The sequence below is a fragment of the Pelophylax lessonae genome (genome assembly GCF_965119305.1).
Source record: "Pelophylax lessonae genome assembly, chromosome: 8".
NCBI lineage: Eukaryota > Metazoa > Chordata > Amphibia > Anura > Ranidae > Pelophylax > Pelophylax lessonae.
Genome location: NC_138775.1, coordinates 56,378,682 through 56,391,915, shown reverse-complemented (window position 1 = coordinate 56,391,915; position 13,234 = coordinate 56,378,682).

The following is a 13,234-nucleotide window of genomic DNA, read 5'->3' as shown; positions in this document are numbered from 1 at the left end:
AGAAATGAAGAGCACCACAATACATGGTTATGTCCATTGTGGTGTGCTGCTGTGGGTCATTCATTGTGCTCTACTGTACTGTGCATTGGGGTGCCATTCACAATTCATGGCTCCGCACACAGAGCAGCGGTGTTGCAGGAATGAACGGTAATGCAGAAAGGTGAATCGGCCCCCAAGAGTAATTATTTTGATAAATTACCCAAAATATACATTTTCAATAAAGCACGAACGTATAATACACAGTTTGGGCTTAAAAAATATATTTCCTGCCTCAGTTTTCTGAATGACCATTCTGCCTTTATGGGCAATGGTTCTGAACTTTAGGTATGGTCCTCTTTCTAAATGCCAAGGCACTTGGTCATGTGACTGGCTGAGGTGAGATCGCAGGGCAGCAGTTTCTCCAGCTGAGGGAAGTCTTTTGTGCATGACTGGAGATAAACAGGTACAACGTATGTATGTAGGAGGATTTGTTTCATCTCTGTGTATCACCTGAGAACAGCCACTTCACTTGGTATATGAAGGAAGGTAGGTATGGACCATAAGGTAAGTACCTGGATAGAGAACTGGCTCCAGGGGAGAGTACAGAGGGTGGTGATTAATGGGGAGTACTCGGATTGGGCGGGTGTGGAAAGTGGGGTCCCCCAGGGTTCTGTCCTGGGACCAATCCTGTTTAATTTATTCATAAATGATCTAGAGGAGGGGATATCTAGTACAATCTCAGTATTTGCAGATGATACTAAATTAGGCATGCCAATATCTTCTATGCAGGATGTGGAAATCTTGCAAGCAGACCTGAACAAAATAACGGGGTGGGCAACTACATGACAGATGAGATTTAATATAGAAAAATGTAAAGTAATGCACTTGGGGGCCAGAAACCAGAAAGCAAGCTACTCACTAGGGGGGGAACCTCTTGGTGAGTCTAGGATGGAAAGGGACCTGGAGGTACTGGTAGACAACAGGCTTGGCAGTGGCATGCAATGCCAAGCCGCCGCAAACAAAGCCAACAGAATACTGGGCTGTATAAAAAAGGGGATTCACTCCAGAAATAAAGAGATTATTCTTCCACTCTACAAGACTCTGGTCCGGCCACATCTGGAGTATGCTGACCAGTTCTGGGCACCGGTCCTCAGAAAGGATGTGCTGGAACTGGAGAAAGTCCAGAGAAGGGCAACAAAAATAATTAGGGGAATGGAGGACATCAGCTATGAGGAAAGACTACAAGCACTGAACCTATTCTCTCTGGAGAAGAGACGATTGAGGGGGGATATGATATCAATGTACAAATACTGTACTGGCGACCCTAGCATAAGGAACAAACTATTCAGAGAAAGGAGATACAATAAGACACGTGGCCACTCACTAAAACTTGAGGAAAGGCGGTTTAACCTTAAAGTGCGTAAGGGGTTCTTCACTGTAAGAGCGGTAAGGATGTGGAATTCTCTTCCACAAGCAGTCGTATCAGCGGGGAGCATTGATAGTTTCAAAAAACTATTGGATGGACACCTTAAAGACCACAACATACAGGGGTATACAATGTACGGTTAAAAGCAAACACACACACACCATAGGTTGAACTGGATGGACTTATGTCTTTTTTCAACCTCACTAACTATGTAACTATGTAATATGTAATGGTTTACAACCACTTTAGGCTGGGTTCTATTGGAAATCTGAACATTTCTGACCACACACCAGCTGAATGTAAAAATCAGACTTGAATAGTGAAAACTAAGTGAACTGAAAGGAAGGGCCATGTATTGGCCAATTTTTTAGTCCAAAGAGCAATCAAGAAACATGTCAATAGTATTGTATAGAAAAGCACAGTCGCTCTCCTGTGCTATGCAGCCCAATCACACAGCAGATAGTGATGATCACACCAACATTGAAGTACTCAGATCATTTATGCAGTTCACATGGTTCTTGTGTGAATGAAGCTCTCCTCTAAAGTGAGCCTGTCACCGAATATATGAAATTAAGGTATTTGTAAAGAAGGCACTAAATAATTACCTCTCCTGCTGTCCACTGCTCCAATCAGTACAAGTAGTTCTCTAGTCCTTCTGGGAGTGTCCATCTCCAGGGTCCTTGCCCTGCTGGCTTTCCTGCCAGTACTGTATCCTGCAATGTGTGGGGGTCAGCAGGCAGAACCAGTGACCATTGCATGGGACCCAGGAAATGGCTACTCCCTAAAAATTGGATTTTTGTTTTACGTAAAATCCTTTTCTCTAATGTTCATTGGCGGACACAGCTCCAGAATCTTCTTGACCATTGGGTTATTCTGCCCCCTACAGGAGTTGGGGACTAGGCAGGAAAAATGTTTTACCAAGCCTATGGGGCAGTCCCAGGGGGTATACTCCCACTTCCTGCTATAGGCACTCAGTTCTGTTGCAAGCAGTGTCAGAAGAAATTTAAAACCACCTCAATAGAGGGGTGGGTTTATTCTAAGTCAATGAACCTCAGAGAAAAGGATTTTACGGTAAGACAAAAAATCCAAATTTTCCCTTTCGTTCATTGATGGACACAGCTCCAGAATCTTCTTGACCATTGGAACGTCCCAAAGCAGTGTCAAACATGAGGGGTGGGAAAAAACACAAAAATTCCCAAAAAGGCTAAACCCAGTCAACCAGGAACAACTGGAGCTCACCTGAAAAATACACCCTCAAAGAGGACTAATCCTCTCAAACAGCAGCCTGCAAAAGCTTGTGGCCAAAAGCAGCATCCGCAGATGCCAACACATCCACATAGTAACATTTTGTGAAAGTGTGCACAGACGACCAGGCTGCCCTGCAAACCTGCACCACTGATGCCTGATGACGAAAGGTCCAGGAGGCACTAAGCGCCCTTGTAGAATGCACCTTAACAGGGAAAGAATCCTGATCCCTAATGGAATAGGCCTGCAGCACCGTCTGCCTGATCCATCTGGAAATGGTAGCAGCAGACGCAGCCAGCCCTTTACGAGGTCCATTTGTAAGGACAAATAGTGAGTCAGATTTCCTTAACGACTCAGTCACCGCCAGATAAATCCTGATCTCCCTAGGGTGCTCCCCATCCAGACAGGCTTGCATCCATGGTGACCACCGTCCAGTACAGGGGAAGAAAAGATTTTCCCTGTCGAAAAGCCGGAGAGCAAAGCCACCAAATAAGGGACCCTCTCATACCCTGGCTCAACAGGATCACATTGTCTAGAGACTGTGGATTCTGGTCCCACTTGGCAATAAACTGGATGGAATGGATGGAACTGCGTGAACAGAACCACCTTGTAGGTGGAGACCATGAGGCCCAGCACTTGCATACAAGTCCTGAGAGATGACCTCCTGTTGGACAACTTCTTCCCCCCCCCCCCGAAGAAACACCCAGGCTGAGGCCGAGTCCAGGGTTAGGCCCAGGTAGTCCAGCTTGGTGGACGGAGCCAGAGCAGATTTCTGAAAATTCAGTTTCCATCAAAACTCTTGCAGGGTTCTCACAGTGATGTCCACGTTGTCTTTCAAGGCAGTAGGAGACTCTACTCGCATAAGGAGATCGTCCAGGTACCCCAGTACCGCTAACCAGAGTTGTATAAAGTACTCGAAACCCATACTTGAGTAAAAGTACAAGTGCTTGATCAAAAAGTGACTTGAGTAGAAGTGGAAGTGCTCGATCAAAAAGTGACTTGAGTAGAAGTACTAAAGTATTCAACATTTTTTGTACTTAAGTATTGCAAGTAGTTTTTTTTAAAAATTTTGCTACTCAAGTACTGAAAGTAAAAGTACAAGTACTGTGTTATGTAGTTATTAAAGAAAGAAGTCAAAAGTTTGAACATCATATTGTTTTTTATTATTTAAAATGCAGCTTTTATTTATACATACAGTAGCATTTATTTTCGTATGCGCTGATAATACACATGTTTTGAGCTTCATGAAACCTGCCATCTACTGTTCTGGCAGTGGTAATTTTTATAATAGTAACGAGTAACTATGCAGCACAAAAAAAAAAATATTGGAGTAGAAGTATTGAAATCATTGAAAAAATGTAGTGAAGTAAAAGTGGAAGTAGGAGAAATAAATTCTACTCTAGGAAAGTACAGATACCGCCTTTCGGTACTTAAGTACAGTAGTGAAGTAGTTCTACTTAGTTACTATACATCTCTGCCGCTAACCCCTGCTGATGCAACAATGCCAACAACAGGGCCAACACTTTTGTGAACACCCGAGGAGCTGAGGCTAGACCAAAGGGTAATGCCATGAATTGATAATGCTCCTCGTCCATGGCAAAGCGAAGAAATCGCTGAAGTCTGACATATATTGGGATATGAAGGTAAGCGTCCTTGATATCTATAGAGGCCAGAAAATACCCTTGATGAAGGGATGCCACTACCATGCCAATGGACTCCATCTGGAATTTTTGTACCCGCACAAAATGGTTCAAGGCCTTGAGGTCCAGGATTGGACGAACTTCTTCCTGGGAACAGTAAACAGGTTGGAGTAAAACCCCTGAAAGCGTTCCAATTCAGGAACTGGTACAATGATCCCTCGCAGAAGTAAATCTTGCACTGTCCTGAGGAGACCTCACAGGCGATCTGGGTACAAATGCAGGTTGGAAGGGAAGAACCTTGCCGGAGGCAAAGACTGAAACCCAAACTTGTAACCAGACCGAATCAGCTCCTGGACCAACTGTCTTAAATCAAGGAGGTCTACAGGTCTGGAAAAAAGCAAAGAAGCCCCCCCCCCACCCCAGATACAGATGAGGGTGCCCCTGCAGGCAAAAGAGGGGTTGTCTGCGGGTCTGAAAGGACCCACTCTCGGCTTACCAGACCAGGGCCTCTTGGAACCTCCCGAGGGGGTTCCAGGGGATTTCGATCCCTTGTCCTGAGATTCTGAGAAACGAAAGGGCCACTTATGAGCCGAGAAGAAAGGCCCAAGTTTGCGACGAGCCTCCTTGCTCCTGGTAGCCTGCGAGAGAAGAGTGCTCTTTCTCCCTGTAAGACTCTTAATGATCTTATTCATGGAAGCTCCGAACACGCGATCTCCTACAAAGGGGAGATCAGACAGGACCTTCTTGGAAGACTTGTCTGCAGAGCAATGTTTGAGCCAAATCATGCGCCTCAGGTTCACTGCTGTTACTGATACCCTGCAGACTAAAGAAGTCACATCCAGAGAGGCATCACGGATGAACTGCAACCCCTGGACAAACTGGTCTTCAAGCTCCGTGAGGTTAGGAGAAATCTGTTCCCCCTCCAAATCCTGGCACAAAAGCTTTGTCCATTCCGTTAAGGTCCGGCAGACCAAAGTTATGGTAAACACCAGTCTAAGGATGGAACTGGCCATGACAAAAAGATGTTAGATCAGAGATTCAGCTCTCTTGTCAAAAGGGTCTTTAAAGCGCTGCGCAAACTGTTGGCGCTATATAAATCCTATATAATAATAAGAGTCCTCCACCGGGAGAAGGGTGGCTTTATTTAACCTGGAAACCTGAGAGTCCACCATAGGTGGGACTGTCAGCTTTTTTAACAGGGACTCTTCATAAGGATACCGTCTAGCGAAACGCTTTGGCACCCTGACATTGCGTTTAGGAGAGCCCCACTGACTCGTGACAATTTTGTCAAAATAGGCGGAAAAGGGAAACACCAGAGGATTTGCGGGTACTGAAACGTACCGGCTACCATGATGCAGCAGCAGCTGCCTTCTCCAGTTTAAGAGCTTCCCGCACTGCTACAATCGGTGCATCCACTAGCGCCTTTTCGTGCGCAGCCGTAGTGGAAGAATCATCCTCACTATCAGAGCTCTCAGGGTGCGTGGACGCAGACCAAGTAGGGAGACTTGCGTCCGCAGCAGCAAAGTCAACCTCAGAATCTGGGGAGACAGAGGATGCAGGTGAAGGAGGGGGGCGCTTTTTGCTCGTCCTTTTTTGCAGGACCATATCCACCTTGGACAGTAGTGACTCAAGGACCGCCGTCATAGGAGACAAAGCGGACTGGGCCCCGCAGCCTCAGAGAGGGTCAGGTGGTGAAACATGCTCCAGGGGCTCCATGGTTAACCCAGGGACTACTTTAGCAAAATAGGAAAAAAATGCTGCTAAAAGAAAAAAAAAAACAGGGAAAATCCCCACCGCTGCACAGCGGCATCACAGGTCCCAGCACACCAAATTACTGCAATAGCAGAGAAAAGGGAGAGCTGTTAACCCCCACAGGGACTCACCACCACTGACCCAGGTACAGAGCAGAGCGTTCAGCTGCATGCCATGCGGCGATCAGAGAGAAAGAGGAAGTGCAGGAATTAACACTAGAGGACTACCGCTGAATCTCCGCTCTGTAGGCTTCAAAAACACAGCCACTGCTTTATTCAATGGGAAACTTAAAGAAAATGGCTGCCGGGCTACACAAACATGGCTGCTGAGAGCTACAGCAGCCATCCACAACAAAATGGTGGCTTCACATGGCTCCTGTGACCACCAGAAACGAATGGGCAGGAAGGGTGGGGCCCGGGCACGAGCCCCCACCAGGACCACCCCCCCCCCAAAACATGTTTTTAGTAGCTGGTGGCGCCCCCTACCCGGGCCTCCAAAACCTGCAGGTCTATATGGTCACCCCTAGGGGGAAAAGAGGGGGAGCTAGGTGTGGGCAAATAGTGGGTGGTCCACCGCGGGACCCCAATAAATGAGGGGGGATGCTATGCGGGAAGGACGGGAACTCAGGGGGTCCGACCACCCCAGAGAGGGGTCCACATCACCTGTGGAAGGGGGGACACTACTTACCACACCATGAAAACCGGGTGGGCACCACTCTAGGCAGACCACCCTATCATCCTGGAATGGAGGTGCTGTGGGCCAGAGGTACGCTGCGACTCTGGCCGTGACCAGGTCTGGGTGTCCTTGTGAGACGTTTAACTCACCGGCCAGCCCCTGTCCAGTGGGGCTATGTCACGGCCGACCTAGCGCGGAGCTCAGATCGGGTCGCGTTTGCTGGCCAGTCTGGGGAGACCGTAAGGATCTAGAATAGCCAGTGTGTTGCCCAGTCTGGCAGTTGATTGTAGTTCTCACAAGAACAGAAAATAATAAAAAGAGGAAAAAAAAATAGAGATCCCAGCAAGGAACTAGGTCCTTACTCCTGACTAGGCAGAAAAAAAAGTGCCTATAGCAGGAAGTGGGAGTATACCCCTTGGGACAGCCCCATAGGCGGGATAAAGTTTTTTTCCTGCCTAGTGTCCTACTCCTGTAGAAGACAGCATAACTTAATTTTCAAGAATATTCTGGAGCTGTGTTCGTCAATGAACGAAAGAGAAATGTCAGTTTTCCAGCAGACTTATTCTCCGGCAGTGATGCAAGCGGCAGGATAGGTAAGTATTCAAACTTTTATTCAGCTTTTAGGATGTTAGATTGGTGCAGGGTCACTTTAATTTTGTAGGTGATATGGGTAAGATGTAACACACCTTGACGGTAACATTCCAGGTCTTAATGCTGAACATTCAGGGCTTAGAAAGCTTTTAGAAATTCTGCAAATACCAAAATATCAGTGTTCAAAGGAGCAGCCCTGTCTAGCCTTTAGGAGCTTATACAGGAGAAATTCCAATCATGTCAGAGTGACGGATGGGTCTTATTACATCAGGGATATGTGGACAGTGACTCAGAAGGAGCGGGACAGGGTATTGGGTGTACATCGCAATGTTGAACATTCAACATAAGGTAACAAACCAGAAGGAAACATTTGAACTGAGACGACAAATCTGATCTTTCACTCACTGAAGCACACTCAGGGCCCATTCACACTAAAGTGTTTGGTTGAGGTGTGTTAATGTGCATTGCATTAAAGCGTATTTACACTTTTGCAGTCAAATTTGAGAAAACCCCACTACCTGCATATGCTTGTTGTGTGTTCCTATTCACACAGCGTTCCTTAAAAATGTAAAAAAAAACATTTCTTACCTTATAGATGTTTCTCACGAGGAGGTGACATCACTGACTGCAAGGTTTTTTGAACAATGTTAGGGTGAGCCTGTCCCAGGTCTGTCCTCATTAAAATGCAATGCAAGCCCAACCTCTACACTATTAATCCTTTGTTGGGTCAGACCGTATTCAAATCTAGGTAAAACTGATAATGAAGATCTGCTTGCACAGTACCAACAAGGTTAATGATGGCAAACAAAGCTATCCAACCACCATATAAACAAACAATACTACCTAGGATTTTTCCTTGGTGGTGGGTTAAGCTGGATACACACTATACAACTTTTGTTGTTCGATTTCCTTTAGATTTACCTTCAACTATGTAGTGCAAGGGCCTGCCTGATTACATATAAATTGAAATTGTTTAGATTTGACCTCATATTATATGTTTTCGGTAAATCTAAAGTAAAAAATCTAAAGACAAATGTTTTTTTTTTTTTAACTTACGCTATGTGAATGGGTCCGTATAACAAATATAATTTAGAGGTTATGCCAATTTGGCTGGAAAAAGTGGAAATGCACTTTCAGTCTGACCATTCATTTAACGCACCACAACAGATGAAAAAAGGTGCATGACCATATACAAAACAAAATGCAGAACATGGTATGTGTGATGTGGTGCACTGGGCTCTGCTTCACAATGCGTTGGGTGCCATTTACAATGCATGTCAATACACCTAAAAAAGCTGCCTTGCCATGAATGGTGACAGCACGTGCTAGCACATTTTAGCGTGCGTTGCTACAATGCATATGTGTGAATGATCCCTAAGGGGTTGGAGGGAAATTTGCAGACACAGGTTACCTATAACTATTCATGGCTGCTGTATAGAAAAGCACAGGGACACCATACCAGACTTCCTTTTGCAGTCATGCCAGCCCTGGAACATTAAAACTTTCTAAGCCTTTGAAAATAAATATATTTTTTAATCAACACTGTAGAACACAGTACATTTATCCAAAAGTAATTTTTCATAAAATAATACAAATATTAAGGCTGATATTGTAACCATGCTTTTTAAAACGATCAGGTTTCATCCTTGGCAAGATTTGATAGCCAAGACTTTACTATTGCTTGCTGGATTTGGCTACTTTACGGCTGTCAATCGATAATATTTGTCCACACAGGGTTGATTTACTAAATCTGGGGAGTGTAAAATCTGGTGCAGCTTTGCATAGACCAACCAATCAGCTTCCAGGTTTTATTGCCAAAGCTTAACCACTTGCCGACCAGTCACTGGGACTGTACTGCGGCAAAGTGGTTTGATTCCATCCAGCGACGTAGACCTACGTCGCTGGACTCCTCCCCTTGTGGGCGGCGCGCGCGTGCCGCCGGAGGCTCGCTCCCGCTGTATTCAGTCACAGCGGGAGTCGGGCCAGGGGAGGAGCGGCGGTGATCACCGCTGCTCTTCCCCGATCGTCAGGGAATCGAGTGTGGAGATCCGCCCGCTTGTGTAAACAAAGCGGGCGGATCTCCTAAGTGACAGGCAGGGTCAGATTGCAGGGTTCAGCATAGCTGAACCTGTGATCTGTCCCTGTGTCACTCAGTCACCTCCCCCCACACACGTTAGTAAGCACCAGGCACACTTAACCCCTTGATCACCAATAAAAATTAACCCCTTCCCTGCCAGTGTCATTTTTACAGTAACAGTGCATATAAATAGCACTGATTACTGCAGTAATGTCACTGGTACCCCCAAAAGTGTCAAAAATGTCAGTCAAGGGTCCGATCTGTCCGCCGCAATGTCGCAGTCCCGCAAAAAAAAAAAATTGCAGATCGCCGCCATTACTCGTTTAAAAAAAAAAACACCAAAAATGACAGAAATCTTTTCCTTGGTTAGTAAACGCAATAACTTTTGCGCAAACCAATCAAAATAAGCTTATTGCGATTTTTTTACCAAAAATATGTAGCAGAAAACAAAATGGCCTAAAATGTTAAAAAATTTAGATTTTTACATTTTTTTGGGGGGGGGGATTTCATATAAAAAAATGTGAAAAATATTGTTATTTTTTCAAAATTGTCGCTCTTTTTTGTTTTTGTTTATAGCGCAAAAAGTAAAAATCGCACAGGTGGGTACGGCGTTGCATGACCGCGCAATTATCAGTTAAAGTCGCACAGTGCCGAATCGCAAAAAGTGGCCTGGACGTAAGACAGCAAAATCCTCCGGTGGAAAAAGTGGTTAAATGAACAAGCTGATGCTAGAAGCGGATTGGCTACCATGCAAAGCTGCACCAGATTTTGCACTCTCCAATTTTAGAAAATCAACCCCGTGTCATTTGTAAATTTTACACCATAAAGGACAGCATATATTTTTTTTTTATTATTTAAAGATTTAAAAAAAAAAAAAAAAGCGAAAAGAATATATTTTCTAAAGTACAGAAAAATTCAAGACTTAAGAAGCAATCAGCAGATAGATTGAATTGAACTTTGCAGCTAGTTTCCAGCTGAATCAGCCAAAATTCAAGTCAGTGGCCTTGTTGGTAACATCCGGCTTGGCAAAAGTTGTTTTCAAAATCAACTGAGCTGGTTGGAAAAGGATTGCCTGTGTCCTATCAAATACAATCCCTGTTCAGGTACTCAGGCTGCTGCGGGTGTCTGAAAACAATAGCTGACAGTGGAGGTTCCTTCATCTACTTTGTTTAGCATGGATGGAAGAATCCACCGACTTTTCTCTCTTTTGGCATCAGATATTTGGAATTAAGGCAATGGCTAAATGGAGACAGAATTACCAGTACACTGTACCTGGAATAAAAAAAATACAAAAAGCTGTCCACATACACTACAATTTAATGGTACACTCTCTTTTTTAGATTTGCTAGCAGCTATGGAATGCAATGACTTATCTGCTTGGACATAAACTGACTTGTTTAGGAAGGCCCTGTTACTATATATGTGTAGCCAACCTAAAGAAGAATGCATACAAATTGTATGTAACCACATAGTGTGTGGACAGCATTAGATTTACCAACAGCAATGTAGTGTGAAGACCTACCTGCTTCATCCATGGCAATCCAGCTATGCAGGTCTTCACGCTAAATAGAATTTTTTTGTGCATTTAGTCCCTTGGTTGCTTAGGCTCCCCGGTCTATACTTGGCCGTTTGGTATATTTAAAATTTAGGAAGTACTATCCTCTAGCTCAGTGTCTGGGGGTTATAGTATCCCTGGAAACCTTTTATTTTTATTTCCATTAAATAGAATTTAGGTCAATCTAAAGAAAATGATATGACTTTGTATATAGTCCGCTTCAAAATACCCTGGCAGGTCTCTAACCAAATAAACCACTGGTCCCCTGCCAGAGAAGTAGTAAGGTTGCCCCCGGAAATGTATGGTATTCGATACTTCAGTGGTAACGATATTGAGGGGAGAAGAGTCCCCGGTGTCCAGAGTGTTAACACATTTCCTTCGCGCCGACCGTCTCCCGACCAAAAGCTGGGAGGCGGAGGCGGGCATTCAGGCCATGTGATTGAGGAGATTGGCTGTCCACGGCCGTCACATGAACCGAAAGCTCCTGATCTCAAATATGCATCGGGGGCTTACTGATCCCCGCCAAATACTGTGCTGCCGGGTGAGTGCTTTCAGCGCGGTAAGTGGTTTACACAGGGCCACATATATGCTGCTGTTCATATGAGTAAGCGACCTACAGAGTCGTGAAACATGTCAACCGTGTCCATGTCTGTTCGATGCACCGTTGTCTTTTATGAATGGGAATAAACACTTCAAGTTCATTCATCTCTGAGTGCGGTCACATTTTCTCTTTGGAAGCTTGATCACTGGACGGCGGATCCGACCAGCACCTGGATATCTGTGCCTCACCTGAGCGGCTTTCCCTGTTTTGCTTGAATGTTCAGCAATAAGGCCCACCCACCAAGCAGCCGCATATACGTGTGCAGGTGGTGTTGAGAGGTTAATGGTCATTTATTGCAAATCAAACCAACACTTTTTTAGGGGAATATGCCTCCCCTTTCCTTAGGGCTAATAAAAATATTAACTATAAAAAAATCAATTCAAAATTGTTCTGTCTTTGCCTTACAACAAATATTATGTACAGATCTCTTAAGCCCCGTACACGCGTCGAAAATTGGCAGGGAATTTTCGTCCAACGTCCGATCTGCCGATTTTTGGCTTGTTAGTATGATGCTTCCGACAACCAACTACGACTTTTTGGCCGAAAAAAATCTGGTGTACAGACTAAAATTTTTGTTGGCCGTCAACATAACGGCCGATTTTCGTGCAGTCAGTACAGATTTCGACAGGGAAAAAATCTGATGAGCAAGACTGGGCATGCTCAGTGAAGAACACAAAGAAAGCAATCCAGCACATGACATCACTTCTGAAGTAGAATTTTGTTGGCCGAGAAAATTTGTGTGCAGTCTAGGCACATTCCAACCAACAAAACACCACTCTGGACAAAAGATGGACGATCGGTCGGCCGATAATCGTTGCGTGTGTACGGGGCTTTAGGCTCTATTCACACTTTGGTGTTCCAGATCGTGGGTGGAATCGCAGCGATTCTGCCTGCAATCCCGAAGCAACGCAAAACACGGGACGCGCTTGCGATCACTGTTATTTTCAAAGGCACCCCAACCGCGGCACGATTTTGCCGTGATTATCACTCGCGATCTTCCCCCGAAACGGTTTGATTTGTAAATTTTTGACTCTCAATAATTGACCTTAGCTTAGCCTTTCATCAAGTGTGTTATCACTGTGGACACTGGGCGCTCCTCTCCCCTCAATATTACTAATCAAATACTGATCAAAAATAACTGAATCGGGTCCACCTCGGTCCCAAGCTCCAACAGTTCGACACTTTAGGGTATGTCAGATATATGAATCCTCCACTTCTTGCCATGGTTTCTTCCTCCTACTTCTAGGTCACTACAGGAGTGAGGAGATGGAGGAAGGAACCACAGCATACAGTGGGGGACACAGGCATCTGGCACCACCAGGAGCATTGAAAGACACTGCTGGTTTCCTTGGTTAGAGACCTATCTATATAAATTCTTTGAGGTTAAATGTATACTTTGTCAAATAGAGTAAATATTACATTTAAAACTGAACTCTGAGCATGAACATTTTCTTTTAATTAAATTGACGGCGCTATATAAGCACCTGTAATAAATAAATAAATAACTTCCTTAATAGCCACAAAGAATATTGTATATACCTAATGTACACCAAAACACATTTGCAAACCCAGTAATGACCAATTAAAAGTAGCAGTGACATCATCACTGTCCTGCACATAACGTGCAGAAAGCAGAGCTGTGGGAGGGACCAAGCAGGCCCCACCCACTACAGGTTGCTTGCAAAAAACTACA